Source organism: Scyliorhinus torazame, chromosome 5, assembly GCF_047496885.1.
Source record: "Scyliorhinus torazame isolate Kashiwa2021f chromosome 5, sScyTor2.1, whole genome shotgun sequence".
In the NCBI taxonomy this organism is placed as follows: domain Eukaryota; kingdom Metazoa; phylum Chordata; class Chondrichthyes; order Carcharhiniformes; family Scyliorhinidae; genus Scyliorhinus; species Scyliorhinus torazame.
This window is the reverse complement of record NC_092711.1, coordinates 298,956,036-298,975,069: the sequence shown is the minus strand read 5'-3', so window position 1 is coordinate 298,975,069 and position 19,034 is coordinate 298,956,036.

Below are 19,034 nucleotides of genomic sequence, written 5' to 3'. Positions count from 1 at the left end.
TCCTGGGTAGGGGTGTCCTGGGCAGGGGTGTCCTGGATAGGGGTGTCCTGGGTAGTGGTGTCGTGGGTAGGGCTGTCCTGGGTAGGGGTGTCCTTGGTAGTGGTTTCGTGGCTCGGCTGCGACAGGGGCCTGTGGCTGCCCCCCTCATCGCTGGGTGGCACACGCCTGCGTCGCCGCACCCGCACGAGATGGGGGCGTCGTCACCCTATTGCTCCAGGTCTCTCCGTCTCCCGTGGTCGCCCTGGGGCATCCTGCGGGCGTCGCGTGCCAGAGGGTCCGGGTCTCTCCATATCCCGTGGTCGCCATAGGGCATCCTGCGGACGGTCGGCATCTGCGGGGATGGGTGCCTCGACGTTTGCTCCTGCGATATACAATGAAGCATGCATGGTGAGACACGCAGGCGGTGATCAGGTGATATGGGGGAGGGGGGACATGGGGGAGGGGGGATATGGGGGATATGGGGGAGGGGGACATGGGGGATATGGGGGAGGGGGGATATGGTGGATACAGGAGAGGGGTGATATGGGGCAGGGGGGATATGGGGGATATGAGGGAGGGGGGATATGGGGAATATGGGGGAGGGGGGATCTGGGGATCTGGGGGAGAGGGGATATGGGTGAGGGGGGATATGGGGGAGAGGGGATATGGAGACGGGCTGTCGGTGGCTCATTTGCTGGTGTGCCCCCGACCTCTGCATCAGTAACTTCCCGGTCCTCAGGTCCGCCAGCCAGTTCCAGGGCCCTTTCCTCATGTACGGTGAGTGGCCTCTCATCAGCTGGGGCCTCCTCCAGTCCTCACATGCTCCCTATTGTTGTGTGCGCGCTTCTCCTGTGGGGGGCGGGTGGGTGTCAGGGGCAAAAGGCAACAGTGTTAGACAGGTATATGAATGCACGCCATCGGTTGCGCGTATAGTGCAGAGGTTAGGGTTAGGGTTGATTTCACCTGGGGGTGTGCCGCACATTGGGTAGGGAGGGGGGACTCACCCTGGCTGCCCTGATGAGGTTGTTCACCTTGTGGCACTGGGTGCCTGTCCGTGGTGTCAGAGCCACAGCGCTGACGGCCTCTGCCACCTCCCTCCACAGATGCCGGCTGAGGTGTGGGGCAACTCTGCGGCCTCCACTGCGTCCACGAGCGCTTCGATGTCGCGTTCTTGGAACCTCGGGGCTGCGCGGCGGGAGGCCATCTTGTCGGGTCTTCCGGGTTGGGGGTCGCGTCTTTTGAGCCATCACGCCATGCGGCGTCAATGAAGCTGCACGGCATCACCGTCCACGTCGGGTGACGCCATCGCGAATGGTGTCACGCCGCTGCTAGCCCATTCGGGGCGGAGAATTTGCGTTGTTTTGGGGGGGGGTCCGACGCCGGAGTGATCCACGCCATTTTTGGCGCCGGGTCCCGGACATCGCGCCAGTTTTCGGAGAATCCCACCCAAGAAATGTGGGGCGAAATTCTCCCCAAACGGCGCCAATCAGACGGGCAACGCGCCGCCCCAAAGGTGTGGAATGCTCCGCATCTTTGGGGGCCGAGCCCCGACATTGAGGGGCTAGGCCGACGCCGGAGGGATTTCCGCCCCGCCAGCTGGCGGAAACGGCGTCTGTTGCCCCGCCAGCTGGCGCGGAAATGACATCCCCGGGCGGCGCATGCGCGGGAGTATCAGCGGCAGCTGTCAGTTTCCCGGCGCATGCGCAGTGGGGAGAGTCTCTTCCGCCTCCGCCATGGTGGAGGCCGTTGCGGAGGCGGAAGGGAAAGAGTGCCCCCACGGCACAGGTCCGCCCGCGGATCGGTGGGCCCCGATCGCGGGCCAGGCCACCGTGGGGGCACCCCATGGGGCCAGATCGCCCCGCGCCTCCCCGAGGACCCCGGAGCCCGCCCACGCCGCCTTGTCCCGCCGGTAAATACCTACTTTCATTTACGCCGGCGGGACAGGCAATTTCTCGGCGGGACTTCGGGCCATCCGGGCCGGAGAATTGAGCGGGGGGTCCCGCCAACCGGCGCGGCCCGATTCCCGCCCCCACCCAATCTCCGGTACCGGAGACTTCGGCAACCGGCGGGGGCTGGATTCACGGCGGCCAACGGCCATTCTCCGACCCGCTGGGGGGTCGGAGAATGACGCCCGTGATCTGTAAAGAGATGCTTCCAAGTTCAAAAAAGTAGTTTCCAAAGACTACACATTTGATTAGCTTGTTTGCTTAACATTTTATGAATTTGTTTCAAACATTTGTGCTCGGATGATTTTGTTACTTTCTATTTCACAGTTTCGTTTTTTTTTAATTACAGAGGGCGAGATTCTGGGGGCTGGATTCTCCGATTTTGCGGCTATGTCCCCATGCTGGCGTGGGTATGGTGGCTTTTTACGACAGCAAAAATGGCATAAAACGGCCGCCCTTCCTCCCTTTGGCCGGGGGCTAGCATGGCGGCAGCGTAGAGCACCTGGCTCGAACTGCCTATATGGCCCGGAGAATTGACAGCATGTTCCGGCCCACAAAATAATACCCCCCCTATGGCCGGCTCGCACGCCCCAGACCACCCCCCCCCACAGTGACCCCAGCCCTAGATAAAGTCCCCCCCTTCCCGCGGATTCGGCCTTGATGATGGACTGAGTCAGCAGCAACCAAGCCCAGTTCCCGACAGATGAGACCACAGGCGACTGACGCTGTTGGGAACTCCGCCGCTTTGGAGGGGGCGGAGCGTCACAAAAGCACAACCCCGATTTTATCGGGAACTGTGATCCTCCAGCCGATCACAGACCGGAGAATCCAGCCCCTTTGGGAGACTGAGGGCGGGATTTTCCATCCCGCCACATCCGTTTTTGGCGCTGCCCGCCCCGCTGGCTTCGGGTTCCTCCGTCCCGGCAGCGTGCCAATGGGGTTTTCCATTGTGAGCACCCCATGCCGTCGGGAACTTCGCTGTCGTGAGTAGGCTGCCAGCGAAGCGAAGGATCCCGCTGATGGAGAATCCCGCCCTATGTTCTCCCGCCCGAGGAGAATTGCTATCGATTTACACAAAACAGGAAGCAATTCACTATTCCTCACCATGCAAATTTAGGTGCCGTTAGATTCAGGTGCCATTCTCCCACGCTGGTGGCTATAATGTGGTTTACACCCGCACTGGCATTGGCATGCAACACTGGCATTTGCATGCATTTAAATATGATTTGCGGGTTTGCTCCGCCCCTCCACGCTACTTCGCTCCTCTAAGTATTTAGAAACATGGACTGGGCACCATGGCTATGGAGGGGGAGCAGGAGGCTAAATAAACACTGAAAAACCATTGAAAACTGTCAGGCTTGACGGGGGATGGCTGCATGGGTCAGGGACAGTAGCAGATAATGACTTGATGCCAAGTCCGTGGACTTGTGGTGCTCCCCTCGGGATCAGGGTGGCCTGACTCAGCTTCGCCATTGCTGGAGTCTGACCTTTAAACACACCCTGTAGGTGCTACTTACAGGCTCCTGGCTGCTCACACTGCTGAGTGCAGCCTGCTCAGAAGGCCTCTGGTCATCTGGGAGCCCACCCAGGCTGCCCCTCTAGACACCCTGATACCCCTCCTGTATCATCAGGGGCGAAGCTCAATCAGGAGCCCACCAGGGCTTTGGCAGATGCGCTGCCCCATTGCAGAGGAAGCAGGGGATCAGCAGAGCTCAGTCCAACCAGAATACACCTGCACCGCAGCTTTTGGAACCCTCCCTAGTTCTCTGCCTATCTCAGGACAGAGGACTCACTAGTGACCCCCACCGCTCCAGATCAGCAATTGTCTCCTCCTGGTGAGGCTGGTAGCGCTGACTGCCTTTGCCACCATCTCTCAGGCAGTGTTCAGGAGGGCTGGCTTGAGTCTGCGGCCCAAGCTATGGGCAGCACGGTAGCACAGTGATGAGCACAATTGCTTCACAGCTCCAGGGTCCCAGGTTCGATTCCCGGCTTGGGTCACTGTCCGTGTGGAGTCTGCACGTTCTCCCCGTGTGTGCGTGGGTTTCCTCCGGGTGCTCTGGTTTCCTCCCACAGTCAAAAGATGTGCAGGTTAGGTGGATTGATCATGCGAAATTGCCCTTAGTGTCCAAAATTGCCCTTAGTGTTGGGTGGGGTAACTGGGTTATGGGGATAGGGTGGAGGTGTGTGGTTGGGAAGGGTGCTCTTTCCAAGAGCCGGTGCAGACTCGATGGGCCGAATGGCCTCCTTCTGTACTGTAAATTCTATATAAAAAAGGCTGGAAAGATGATGTCCCTTTCTCCTCAATGGCATGGAGCTCTGGGTCAATCTCGGACTCCTGACCTTGGCGGACAGGTCTTCTCTGAGACATCTTGGTGGCTGAAGTGAGTGTGCAGTAAGTGGAGTGGTTAAATACAGCTCCAGCCGCCAGGCTCTTTGACGCTAACTCCGACTGTTTGAAAGCCCGCTGGTCCAGGAATTGCTCAGAATTCATGGCAGCAGAGTGCTGGCCTATTATCATGTCCTGAATTGCTCCCCGAATAACGCCCCAACGAGAACGCGAACCGCATGCAATTCAGTCAGGTGTCAATCACCCAAACTGAGAATGTTGCCCACTATCTATCGCCCGAGTGTTTGAGGAGGTGGTGGCCGAGTGGTATAGTTACTAGGCAATTAATTCAGAGAGTGGGAGGCCAGGTACACATTTAATCAGGGTAGGTGACAGCCTATTCTTCAAGAAGTTAACACACTGCAGGTGCTGCCAGACCTCCAGGGTCCCCCTGCATTGTCTGTTTTTATTTATGGCGGATGGTGAAATTTGAATTGAATAAAAATCTGGAATTAAGGCCGGAATTCTCTGTACCAGAGTCCAAGTCCACCGGCCAGTGGAGAATTGGGACTGTGACCTGCTGACGCTCGGAATATCGCCGGGATGGGATTCTTTTGGCTTGATATGCAAAGAAACAGTGCATATCACGCCGGTTTTCTTCCAGTTAACCTGGTCGGACCGTCATTTTGATCAGACACCCTGATCCTAGCATCAAGGGTCGGGCTCCCATTTCCCCCGCACTGCAAATGTTGACATCTCCCCCCTTCCCCACTGACACGGGGAGCACCCCAACCCCTCAACAAGGAGAGACGTCCTCATCCGCACCACAGGAACAATGATCATCACTCAACACCATACAGACATGAGGATGTCCTAACCCCCATTCCACCCTCTCGGCCCCCCCCCTCAGTCCCCATGACACCCCTCCCCCTCAGCACCCCTCCTTCAGCCCTCAAGTGGGGGCAGCCCATTGTTCATGTACCCTTCTACCACTGAGTTGCAGAGGGAGGGTCCCACAAGGATCCTGGGGGTTGGGTGGGCTCAGGTTCTGTTGATCCCTCCCGGGGGATGAGGGTCCCATTTCTGGACTGCCTCTTCACGCCTGAGAAACCTAAATATCAGTCTTGGCAGGGTGATCTCAGGCAGGACTCTGTTCAAGATGTTCATCCTAGTCCGACCCGTTTAATCTCTGATGTGGCCTTCTCACTCTGGACTCCTCTGCTTGACAGCTGGGGCGTCATTCTCCGACCACCCGCCGGGTCGGAGAATGGCTGTTGGCCGCCGTGAATCCCGCCCCCGCCCCCGCCGAAGTTTCCGGTACCGGAGATTGGGCGGGGGCGGGAATCGGGCCGCGCCGGTTGGCGGGACCCCCCGCTCAATTCTCCGGCCCGGATGGGCCGAAGTCCCGCCCAGAAATTGCCTGTCCCACCGGCGTAAATTAAACCTGGTATTTACCGGTGGGACCAGGCGGCGTGAACGGGCTCCGGGGTCCTGGGCGCGGCCCCCACGGTGTCCTGGCCCGCGATCGGGGCCCACCGATCCGCGGGCGGGCCTGTGCCGTGGGGGCACTCTTTCCCTTCCGCCTCCGCCACGGCCTCCACCATGGCGGAGGCGGAAGAGACTCTCCCCACTGCGCATGCGCGGGAAACTGTTAGTGGCCGCTGACGCTCCCACGCCTGCGCCGCATTTCCGCGCCAGTTGGCGGGGCAACAAACGCCATTTCCGCCAGCTGGCGGGGCGGAATTCCCTCCGGCGCCGGCCTAGCCCCGACATTGAGGGGCTAGGCCGCCAAAGATGCGGAGCATTCCGCACCTTTGGGGCAGCGCGATGCCCATCTGATTGGCGCCGGTTTGGGCGCTAGTCGGCGGACATCGCGCCGTTGGGGGTGAATGTCGCCCCTGATGAGCGAACCAGACATTTCAGTGAAGACTCAAACCTGGAACACTTTCCCTTTCTCCACATCTGCCCCCTCAGTCCTATGCTCTTGAATGGCTTCTTTCTGAAGTTTCCTAAAAAGCCCACAACACTTGAAAAGCTTTGAAATCTCCTGAGATCTTTTGAAATGCTAAGCATTCATTCAATTTCACAATTTACCACCTTTAACTTGCTTTTGATTGACAATTTAATGATTTAAACACAGCTGCCAGGAGTTTTGTTTATTTATCTTTCAGATCACACTTGAGAAAGGGCATTACGAGGAGAGGTTGAGCAGACTGGGACTGTACTCGTTGGAATTTAGAAGGATGAGGGGGGATCTTATAGAAACATATAAGATTATGAAGGGAATAGATAGGATAGATGCGGGCAGGTTGTTTCCACTGGCGGGTGAAAGCAGAACGAGGGGGCATAGCCTCAAAATAAGGGGAAGTAGATTTAGGACTGAGTTTAGGAGGAACTTCTTCACCCAAAGGGTTGTGAATCTATGGAATTCCTTGCCCAGTGAAGCAGTAGAGGCTCCTTCATTAAATGTTTTTAAGATAAAGATCGATAGTTTTTTGAAGAATAAAGGGATTAAGGGTTATGGTGTTCGGGCCAGAAAGTGGAGCTGAGTCCACAAAAGATCAGCCATGATCTCATTGAATGGTGGAGCAGGCTCGAGGGGCCAGATGGCCTACTCCTGCTTCTAGTTCTTATGTTCTTATAAATGTACCAACTGTTGATCCTAACCGCAAAGTTTATAAACATTCTTGTTATAATTGACAGCTGCTGACCACTTCAACAATGCTAAGTGCTTTCTGCGGTTAGAAAAGAGGAAGTGGACCCACTTCGCTGCTTTGAAGTGGGAGCGGAGACTGGGGACAGGTCTGCCACCCAGCGCCAATCCCATTTTTGGCCCAATGCGTGAGGCTCCGGCCGATCGGGATTCCCAATTTTAGTGGCGGAGAATGGAGAATCCTGCCCTAAAAGTCTGATGATGGCCATGAAACTATTGCCATTGTCGATTGTTGTAAAAATCCCTCTGGCTCGTTAATTTCCTTTAGGGAAGGGAAGCTGCTGTCCTTACTTGGTCTGACCTGTGCCTCCATGTGACTCTACATCCACAGCAGCCCGATGGACAGACTCTTCACTGCCCCTCTCAAATGGCATAGCAAGCCATTCAGTTCAAAGGCAATTAGGGACGGGTAATAAATGCTGGCCGAGCCAGAGACGATCGCATCTCGTGAAATAATTTTTTTAATATTATCTTAGGGAATAGAAAAAGTACAATCCAGAAAGATGAGTAATGGGAATGGGGTGAGAAAGAGAATACTAGTCTTGCTGCAGGGGGTAAGTAATTGATGGAAGCTTGGAGGCAGGACTTCAGAGAACAAAATTTCAGGAGAGACTATTCCAGAGGCAAACAAATTGTTCAGCTATTACTTTGTTTCGTTCTCCATTTCCCAGGCACCTTTGGAGTTTGATAATGGAGCACGTGTGGAAGCAGAATAAATAAATCGTACATGTTCCTTGTCCACAATTTGATTCAGGAATTAGTATATGTGATGCATGTCTGTACTGTAGTGTGTCAGTATCCTGGCTCCCATGTGTTGCAGACACAGGGAGAATGTGCAGACTCCGCACAGACAGTGGCCCAACTGTCCTGGGACCCTGGAGCTGTGAAGCAACTGTGCTAAACACTGTGCCGCGTACTATGTGGGGGGAAGTGATGGGGAGGGGAATAGAGACAAAAGAGATGGAAACTGCAAAACAAAATTAAAAGAAGAAAAATAATCTGGGATATCAGGACATTTGTTTGGTAGTACTGCACTATCAGTCCTCACCCATGACTATCCGCTATACATCATACTGACTTGTCATCTGCATTGCTGCCACTCTCAGGACAATTTCAGAATCATTTCCAGCTTTAAAAAACCATCTCAATTCTGAATGAAATGAATCCTGTGCATTCATTGGCATTTCAGTCACCTTCATGAGATCTAATGGAGCCTTTAATGTAATCTGCGAAGGCAATTAAAGCATCTGTGGCCAATTCTTTTCCAATAGAAATGTTTCAAATCAGAAATGGTACTGCTGGAAAAGTGCAACTCTGCCAAAGCTCTCTGTTAACAATTAAATGCTGCAGGAATTACCAGCCTAGTTTGTGTTTTTAGGCTTGAATTATACACCAGACCCTTCTGGCACCTTGGAGCAGGTGAGTCACCAATGCCACTGAGGCACCACATGCAAATGACGAATAGAGAGGCCTCCCTCTGGGCCGGCCGACCTTGGCGAGGTCAATATTGGAGCTCCTCGAGAGTGAGTCATGGAAAGATGGAAACAGAAATAGTCCACTTCGCCCCTCGAGCCTGTGCCTCCAGGCCATGAGGTCCTTTGAGGTCTCAGCGCCAAGGAGCTTTGGCACCCCTACAATTAGCTTCGCACCATACCCTCCAGCAAACCGAGTTCGACAGCCCGGTATGCAGAGTGTAGGCGGATCCTTGATCTCTTGTTTCATGTTGTTTGGAGACAACTTGAGTGGGCTTCCATGAGCTGCTGCTGCTTCAGTCCACTACATCTTGCACTGCCACGAACCATCTCGCAAAGTAACATTTCTGACTAGTTACCTTGGCCCCTACTTGGTGTCAGAATGAGGAAATTACAGACATTGAAAAAATATGCAAAAGTATAAGCAGGCAAGTGAGCTTAATTAGTGTATAATTGACAAACACAGGTAGTAGAAGGCACAAGTGAAACAACTTGGCAGATGGAATATAATGCAGGAAAATATGAAGTTACGCACTTTGGTAGGAAAAATAAAGGAGCTGAATATTATTTAAATGGAGAAAGACTGCAGAAAGCTGCAGACAGAGGGATTTGGGGCTCCTCGTACACATCACAAAAAGCTGGCATGCAAGTTCAGCAGGTAATAGGGAAGGCAAATGGACTGTTCGTCTTTATTTCAGAGGGAATGCAGTATTAAAAATAGGGAAGGCTTGCTAAAACTATACAAGGTCACACTTGGAATAATGTGAACAGTTTTGGTCCCCTTACCTAAGGAAAGATACACTGGCATTAGAAACCAGAGAAGGTTCACTAGGTTGATCCCAGGTCAGGAGGGATTTTCTTATGAGGAGAGGTTAGTAGATTGGGCCTGTACTCACTGGAGTTTAGAAGAATGAGAGGTGACCTTATTGATACGTATAGGATGGTCAAAGAAATTGACAGGGTAGTTGCTGAGAGGTAGGGCTTTCTCCTTCTGGAAGTCTTGGGCCAGAGGGCGTAATCTCAGAATAAGGAGTCACCCATTTAAGACAGAGATGGGGAGGAATTTCGTCCCTCAACCGGTAGTGAAACCACAGAGGGCTGTAAAGGCTGGGTCATCATGTTTGTTCAAGGCTGAGCTACACATATTTTCAATCAGTAAGAGAATAAAGGGTTATGGGGATAAGGCGGAAACATGGAGTTGAGGATTGTCACATCAGATCAGTCATGGTCTCTTTGAATGGCGGAGCAGACTCGATGGGCCAAATGGCCCATTTATTCCCCACCGTCTTGTTCCCTTACAGCTGGAACAGGAATTCTTTACTGTAAGAATGATACAAAAATGGTTCGGCCTATTGTAAATCTGGGCACGAAACATCTATTTGCTTGCCTGGTATCAGTTGTATCACATAAGAACATAAGAACTAGGAGCAGGAGTTTCTATAAGATCCCCCCTCATCCTTCTAAATTCCAACGAGTGCAGTCCCAGTCTACTCAACCTCTCCTCGTAATCCAACCCCTTCAGCTCTGGGATTAACCTAGTGAATCTCCTCTGCACACCCTCCAGTGCCAGTACGTCCTTTCTCAAGTAAGGAGACCAAAACTGAACACAATACTCCAGGTGTGGCCTCACTAACACCTTATACAATTGCAGCATAACCTCCCTAGTCTTAAACTCCATCCCTCTAGCAATGAAGGACAAAATTCCATTTGCCTTCTTAATCACCTGTTGCACCTGAAAACCAACTTTCTGCGACTCATGCACGAGCACACTCAGGTCTCTCTGCACAGCAGCATGTTTTAATATTTTATCATTTAAATAATAATCCCTTTTGCCGTTATTCTTACCAAAATGGATAACCTCACATTTGTCAACATTGTATTCCATCTGCCAGACCCTAGCCCATTCACTTAGCCTGTCCAAATCCCTCTGCAGACTTCCAGTATCCTCTGCACTTTTTGCTTTACCACTTATCTTAGTGTCGTCTGCAAACTTGGACACATTGCCCTTGGTCCCCAACTCCAAATCATCTATGTAAATTGTGAACAGTTGTGGGCCCAACACTGATCCCTGAGGGATACCACTAGCTACTGATTGCCAACCAGAGAAACACCCATTAATCTCCACTCTTTGCTTTCTATTAATTAACCAATCCTCTATCCATGCTCCTACTTTCCCCTTAATGCCATGCATCTTTATCTTATGCAACAACCTTTTGTGTGGAACCTTGTCAAAGGCTTTCTGGAAATCCAGATATACCACATCCATTGGCTCCCCGTTATCTACCGCACTGTTAATGTCCTCAAAAAATTCCACTAAATTAGTTAGGCACGACCTGCCCTTTATGAACCCATGCTGCGTCTGTCCAATGGGACAATTTCCATCCAGATGCCTCGCTATTTCTTCCTTGATGATAGATTCCAGCATCTTCCCTACTACCGAAGTTAAGCTCACTGGCCTATAATTACCCACTTTCTGCCTACCTCCTTTTTTAAACAGTGGTGTCACGTTTGCTAATTTCCAATCCACCGGGACCACCCCAGAGTCTAGTGAATCTTGGTAAATTATCACTAGTGCATTTGCAATTTCCCTAGCCATCTCTTTTAGCACTCTGGGATGCATTCCATCAGGGCCAGGAGACTTGTCTACCTTTAGCCCCATTAGCTTGCCCATCACTACCTCCTTGGTGATATCAATCCTCTCAAGGTCCTCACCTGTCATAGCCTCATTTCCATTAGTCACTGGCATGTTATTTGTGTCTTCCACTGTGAAGACCGACCCAAAAAACCTGTTCAGCTCCTCAGCCATTTCCTCATCTCCCATTATTAAATCTCCCTTCTCATCCTCTAAAGGACCAATATTTACCTTAGCCACTCTTTTTTGTTTTATGTATTTGTAGAAACTTTTACTATCTGTTTTTATATTCTGAGCAAGTTTACTCTCATAATCTATCTTACTCTTCTTTATAGCTTTTTTAGTAGCTTTCTGTTGCCCCCTAAAGATTTCCAAGTCCTCGAGTCTCCCACTGATCTTTGCTACTTTGTATGTTTTTTCCTTCAATTTGATACTCTCCCTTATTTCCTTAGATATCCACGGTCGATTGTCCCTCTTTTTACCGTCCTTCCTTTTTGTTGGTATAAACCTTTGCTGGGCACTGTGAAAAATCACTTGGAAGGTTCTCCACTGTTCCTCAACTGTTTCACCATAAAGTCTTTGCTCCCAGTCTACCTTAGCTAGTTCTTCTCTCATCCCATTGTAATCTTCTTTGTTTAAGCACAAAACACTAGTGCTTGATTTTACCTTCTCACCCTCCATCTGTATTTTAAATTCCACCATATTGTGATCGCTCCTTCCGAGAGGATCCCTAACTATGAGATCCTGAATCAATCCTGTCTCATTACACAGGACCAGATCTAGGACCGCTTGTTCCCTCGTAGGTTCCATTACATACTGTTCGAGGAAACTATCGCGGATACATTCGATAAACTCCTCCTCAAGGCTGCCTTGACCGACCTGGTTAAACCAATCAACATGTAGATTAAAATCCCCCATGATAACTGCTGTACCATTTCTACATGCATCTGTTATTTCTTTGTTTATAGCCTGCCCCACCATAATGTTACTATTTGGTGGCCTATAGATTACTCCTATCAGTGACTTTTTCGCCTTACTATTCCTGATTTCCACCCAAATGGATTCAACCTTATCCTCCATAGCACCGATGTCATCCCTTACTGTTGCCCGGATGTCATCCTTAAATAACAGGGCTACACCACCTCCCTTACCATCCACTCTGTCCTTCCGAAAAGTTTGATGCCCTCGGATATTTAACTCCCAGTCGTGACCATCCTTTAACCATGTTTCAGTAATGGCCACTAAATCATAGTCATTCACGATGATTTGCGCCATCAACTCATTTACCTTATTCCGAATACTACGAGCATTCAGGTAAAGTACACTTATGTTGGCTTTTTTTACCTCTGTTCTTAATCTTAACACCTCGATCAGTAACCTCTCCTAAGTTATATTTCCTCTTAACCTTTCTCCTAATTTTCCTTGTCGTCGAACCCACATCTTCCTGTAACAACCTGCCGCATCGCTTACCATTAATGTTTTCACTTCCCGTTTTATTTATTTTAGTATTCCTGGTCCTATTCACTGAGCTCCCCTCAGTCACTGTACCTTGTACTGTCGCCCTTTTTGATTTTTGACTATGGCTTCTCTGCCTTACACTTTCCCCTTTACTGCCTTTTATTTCTGTCCCTGTTTTACTACCTTCCGACTTCCTGCATCGGTTCCCATCCCCCTGCCACATTTCATCAGACTACGCACAGAATGCTGATTGAAGCTGAGAGATTTTTGAAATGCTGATTTGCTATGATAATGGACTGAGTCTCCAGGATAGATAAATATTACGGCTGGGATTAGATTGCTATTTTAAAATGTAATTGAATTTTGACATTTTATCAGATTGGCCTTGACACTTGCAGCACTAATTTTGAAAACACAGAATTTGCAGCTCTAAGGGAACATTAGACTAATTATCCCAATACTCCACTTGTACCAAAGCAGATGGAATTTGTCTTCAGGGCTACAGCAGCACACTCGTCAATGAGTGAAGTTCCAATACGTTTTCTATACAACGGGTGTGCTCCTCAATCACGTCGCTCAGTGTATGCCTCTAATCGTGTTGCACAGGGAACCAGCCCACTGTCGAAAGGCTCATTGTATTTTCCTCCTCCCTTAATGAATGCAAAGCCAGGGGTAGTTCAAACTGAATGTTTTGGGTTCCTGTTACCTACTCTTAATCTTAACTTCTGATCCTGTCAGATTTGCGCTTTTTCTGATTAACATCTGGCGCTCATCAATTTTAAGGAGATTAAGACCATAAGACATAGGAGTAGAATTAGGTCACTCGGCCCATCGAGTCTGCTCCGCCATTCAATCATGGCTGATATTTTCTCATCCCCATTCTCCTGCCTTCTTCCCATAACCCCCAATCCTCTTATTAATCAAGAACCTATCTATCTCGGTCTTAAAGACACTCAATGATTTGGCCTCCACAGCCTTCTGTCGCAAAGAGTTCCACAGATTCACCACCCTCTGGCTGAAGAAATTCCTCCTCATCTCTGTTTTAAAGGTTCGTCCCTTTAGTCTGAGATGGTGTCCTCTGGTTCTAGTTTTTCCTACAAGTGGAAACATCAGGGGCTGTTTAGCACAGGGCTAAATCGCTGGCTTTGAAAGCAGACCAAGGCAGGCCAGCAGCATGGTTCAATTCCCGTAACAGCCTCCCCGAACAAGCACCGGAATGTGGCGACTAGAGGCTTTTCACATTAACTTCATTTGAAGCCTACTTGTGACAATAAGCGATTTTCATTTCATTCGTTTCAGTCATCCTCTCCATGTCCACTCTATCCAGGCCTCGCAGTATCCTGTAAGTTTCAATAAGACACCCCCTCAGCTTTCTAAACTCCAACGAGTACAGACTCAGAGTTCTCAACCGTTCCTCATACGACAAGTTCTTAATTCCAGGAATCATTCTTGTGAACCTCCTCTGGACTCTTTCCAAGGCTAGCACATCCTTCCTTAGATACGGGGCCCAAAACTGCTCACAATACTCCAATTAGTATTAGTATAAGAAACTGGTCACTGATTTGCAGTTTCAAGTTCGTGATAGTTGTAATGAATGTAAGAAATTTCTATCTGTTGCAGTAATTTTTTTAAAGCCTGACTTCAGATATATATGTACCTGTTGTACTACAGTTACTAAATAATCTAGGTTACGGTTTCCAGACTCTGTGGCTGCAGAAGATGCAATTAAGATGTCGTAAGATGTCATAATTCATTCCAACCATATAGGCTATATAAGCAATAATCTGACACAGACACGGATCTGCAGGCTGTTTCCTGACAGGATCTCTCTCTCTCTCTTCAAGAAGTATTTCTACAAAATCTCAATTCAGGTGTAAAACAAGTATCCTATATTTGCTAACTTTATTTATAAGTAGCGTTTGACCTCTGATGACTTTTGCTTGATTGGAGATAGAGAAGGTATAACTTAGAAGTAAAAAGTGTTTCCCTTTATTGTTAAGAATTGTTTATATGGACACCGCATCCCACCCCACAGCCCCCACCCACTCCCCACCTGTAACCCCCTCCATGATATATACCTGTTGCATTACGGTGTGTGGGCCCTGGGTTGGACGATGACAACCCGCTCTGTGATGAGCTCTGGTGCCCCGCATCATTTGACAACATCTGACTCATGCCCACGGTGGCGCTTTCCACCGTCCACCTGGGTGATCCCTGCGTGAGAGCTAATTCCATAACATGGTCCCATCGAATCGCTTGGGTGGAGGAGGTGGGAATGGTAGGCCACCGGAGCGGTGAGCACTGATTGAACTGTGGTCCCTGGGCCAAGCCCATCCCCAATGTCCGCCCATTCCGCCCAACACCTACATTCCCTTTGCGGTCAGCCCAGACCAGCCCACCCCTAACACCCTTCTAAAAGAGCACCATTGTAACATTGTGCACAGGTGTTTAGTGCGATATCACATATGCAGATTTGTGCCGTAGCACCTCTCACTAAGCCGTGCCCTGCACCCCTGCCCACTTAACTGGTGTCTAGATTTCTGGCCTTATGGGCACTAACACTATGCCCAGATGGATCCCCACACTGTACAGCAGGAGTGGAGGCGGCCTGCTGTGATACCTGCCTTGGGACCTGGGTCCTTCGTGACGGCCATCTTCTGGGGCGACCGGGCCTGAATGGGACCGGCTGCTGCTCGGGTGTCCCAGGTGGCATGATGCCGCCCTGCTCTTCCCGCTAACCATGTGATGCACGAGGGATAGGAGGGGGAGTCCTAGGTGCTGCAGTGTCCCCTGCGGAAGTTACCGGCAGGGGCCCCATAAGCTCCTCCTCCCTCCAGGTGCCCGATGGCCCCCGGGCTACTCCATGGGATGGGGGTATGAGTGGAGCTAACCTCGAGGCTCTCCTGCCCTTTGGCACTGCGAGTCCTGGAGCTCCACTGCCGTCTCAACCAGGATCTGCATGCTCACGGCCATGGAGCACAGGGAGTGGACCATCACATCACATGGTGACTGTGCCACCCACTGGGTCTGTGCTACATCATCCAGTGACTGCAGCATCTCCCCCTGGGACTAGGCCACCACCGTCTGTGTCTGTGCCATGCCAGCCAGCACCTGGGCAATGCCACCAATGCTCTACGCCATGAGCCGCTGTGACTGGGCCACGCTCAGAAGCATCACTGCAATGTCCAGGTGGCCCTGGCACATGGCTGCCTGTGAGAGGGCAGTCATGTGCCAGGGCCATCTGGACCCAGGTCTCCACAGAGTGCCCTGGGCCTTGGACATGTTGATCCATGGCCAAATCCTTTGCTCCCAAGGCCTCCATCGTGGATGCCACCCATGAAGTATTGGCCTGGCTGGCACGCATGGTCGGCACCACCTCCTTCTGCTGCACGTGGTTGGACTCCTCCAACTGCGCCTGCAGGTGCTGGATGCTCGTCAACAACCCCTCATATAGTTCCTGGCTCTGCGTCTGCATCCCCATAATCAATGGGACTGTCCACTCCAGAAGCTCAAAACCTGCCTGGGTGGCAGCTGGTCCCTGGGATCGGCCAGCCCACTGACCGCCCGCTCCCTCGCGAGTTCATACCTCTTCCTGCTATACCGGAGCATGTGTGTGAAGCGCATCAGATAGCGTCCCAAGATCCTCTTCGCTAAAGTATCCAGCCGAAGTGAGTGCCTCTGGAATGGTGGAGAGTGTTGGAGACAGCCGTGATGGAAAATCTGTGTCATCCCCGGACCTGAGCTCCGGGGTGACCTGGGATTCGGGTCGATGGCTCCCGTCCATGTCAGTATTGTCCCTGCCGCTGGTCGGCATCTGGGTTTCTGGCTGTGGCTGGGGCGGAGGACACCAGACGGGCCCGCCCCATCACCAGCAGGTCCTGCACGATACAACACAAGAAGCATGATTGCATTGCGGGCCAAGGGGGAGGGGGTGGTGTGTTTGGGAGGGGGGAGGGGTGTGCACGGGTGGTGGTGTTCATGGAGCGGGGGTACGGGTGCAGTGTGGGCTGGGGGTGGTGTGGGTATGAGGGTGGTGTGGGGGTGGAGGTGGATAAGTGCGGGGGGGGGTGTAGGTATGAGCATGATGTGGGGGTGGTGGTGGGTGTAAGGATAGTATGGGTGTGGTGCTGGGGGGGGCGGAGGGGGGGGCAGGTTACACATGTGTCGTGGGGAACCGCAACCCAGCTTTCTCGCCCAAATGCGACCCACCCCCTGGGCGGCATGTGTCGGATTGCGACCTCCACCCTGGCGACTGCCTTTCCCAGGCCCACCGACCACGTCCAGGGCCCTCTGCTCTGCTGCAGTGAGGGGCCACAGGTCCAGTCCCCTCCCGCTCCCAGGGGTTATGGGCGGCCTTCTCCTGGGGGGGGGAACGGACACGACACACGGGATGCGGAAACAGAAAACGCACAATGTTAGACAGTCCGACACATGCAGCCCAGCGGGTGGGTGAATGGTGGATACTCAGCCATGGCGGCCGGTATGGGTGCCGGCATATGGTGCAGGGTGGAGATCGGGTTATGGTTGTGTGGGACGGGGTTAGTGCCAGGGTCACAGTGCTACCTCCTCACCCTGGCCGGCCTGAGGAGGTTGTGCAGTTTGTTCTGGCACTGCAGGCCGGTCCGGAAGGCGTTGCCCATGGCGCTATCTCTGCCACCTACGCCCAGGCCCATCGAATGGTGGTGACTGGCAGCCTCCTTCCCACCCCGGCGTACAGGGTCGCCCACCTCTCCTCCAGGATGTCTAATAGAGTCTCCAGTTCCGCGTCAGTGAACCTTTGGGCCGCCCGCCTTGCTGCCATCTTGTTGACTGGGATGGTGTGTGTGTGGAGTGTATATGTGCTGAGGCTTGTCAGCCTCCTGGGTGTCAATCGTGAAACCGGCACCGTTTCTCATTGGAATTGATTATATTCCATGTGGTGCCGGTACTGGCCCCTCAACGGTCACTGAATCAGTCCAGGTGTGGCGCCAGTGTTGCTGTCGTCAAAGTCCACGGATCCTGCCCCGGCACAGCACTTAGTCTCAGGAATGGAGAATCGGCTGTATGATCCCCCGCCAGAGCTGAATCAGCCATTGTGCTGCCGTTTTGAACGGTTGCCTCGATAGCATGGTCTAGTGGCTAGGCTCCCCCCACCCCCTCCGCCCCACCCCTGCCCCCCACCCCACCCCTGCAATGCAATTCAGACCTCCCCCAAATTGAGATTTTCTGGGTCACTTCCCACAGTATGTGGGTGACCAAAACACCCACCAGAGACCCCCCAATTACAGAGACCCCCACCAGAGACCTCCCAATTACAGAGACCCCCACCAGAGACCTCCCAATTACAGAGACCCCCACCAGAGACCTCCCAATTACAGAGACCCCCACCAGAGACCTCCCAATTACAGAGACCCCCATTGAAGTCCCCCCATAAGAGAGGCCCCTGCCTGTAAGCACCCATAAGTTAGCTAGAAACCAGTCCAGTCAGAGACAGTGGAAAAAATTACTGCGCACACACTCAGCTGTCTGTATTGTTTCTTTCATCTCCCTTCATGCTTGAGTGGCTTTGAAGAACCCAGCTGTGAAACTAACCAGTTAAGTGCTTTAAATGCTCTTACTTCCTCATTTTCTCTGCAGAAAGTATTAAACTGTTTTTGATGTGGTCCAGGACCTGACAATCATAACTAGATGTTTATAGACATTGAAGTTAGTTTCACAGCTGAGTACTTCAAAGCAAATAGCTATGATGCCAAGCACTGGTCCCGTTTTTTTCCCCAACGCTGGACTCTCTGCCCGGTTACGCGAATCGCCCCTCCAGTGTCATGAAATGGAGAATCCAGCCCAACATCTCAACAACGAGGCCTTAATCTCCATCGAGCCTGCGGACGACCCTCAATAGTATATGGGACGGACATGGCTGATGTGGCCACCTGATGTAAAACCTTGCCTGGCTACAACTGCGGAACCCTGATCAAACCACAGAGCATGTAATAACCTTTTGCCCCCGACTTAAGCTTGGGAGCGACAACCTGGAAAATTACTTTTCGAAGAAATTGGTGGGGTTTTATGGCTCGGTTTACAAAGAACAAAGAACAAAGAAAAGTACAGCACAGGAACAGGCCCTTCAGTCCCCCGGGCCCGTGCCGACCATGCTGCCCGTCTAAACTAAAATCTTCTACACTTCCTGGGTCCGTATCCCTCTATTCCCATCCAATTCATGTATTTGTCAAGATGCCCTTAAACGTCACTATCGTCCCTGCTTCCACCACCTCCTCCGGCAGCGAGTTCCAGGCACCCACTACCCTCTGTGTAAAAAACTTGCCTCGTACATCTCCTCTAAATCTTGCTCCTCGCACCTTAAACCTATGCCCCCTAGTAATTGACCCCTCTACTCTGGGAAAAAGCCCCTGACTATCCACCCTGTCTATGCCCCTCATAATTCTGTAGACCTCTATCAGGTCGCCCCTCAACCTCCGTCGTTCCAGTGAGAACAAACCGAGTTATTTCACCTCTCCTCATAGCTAATGCC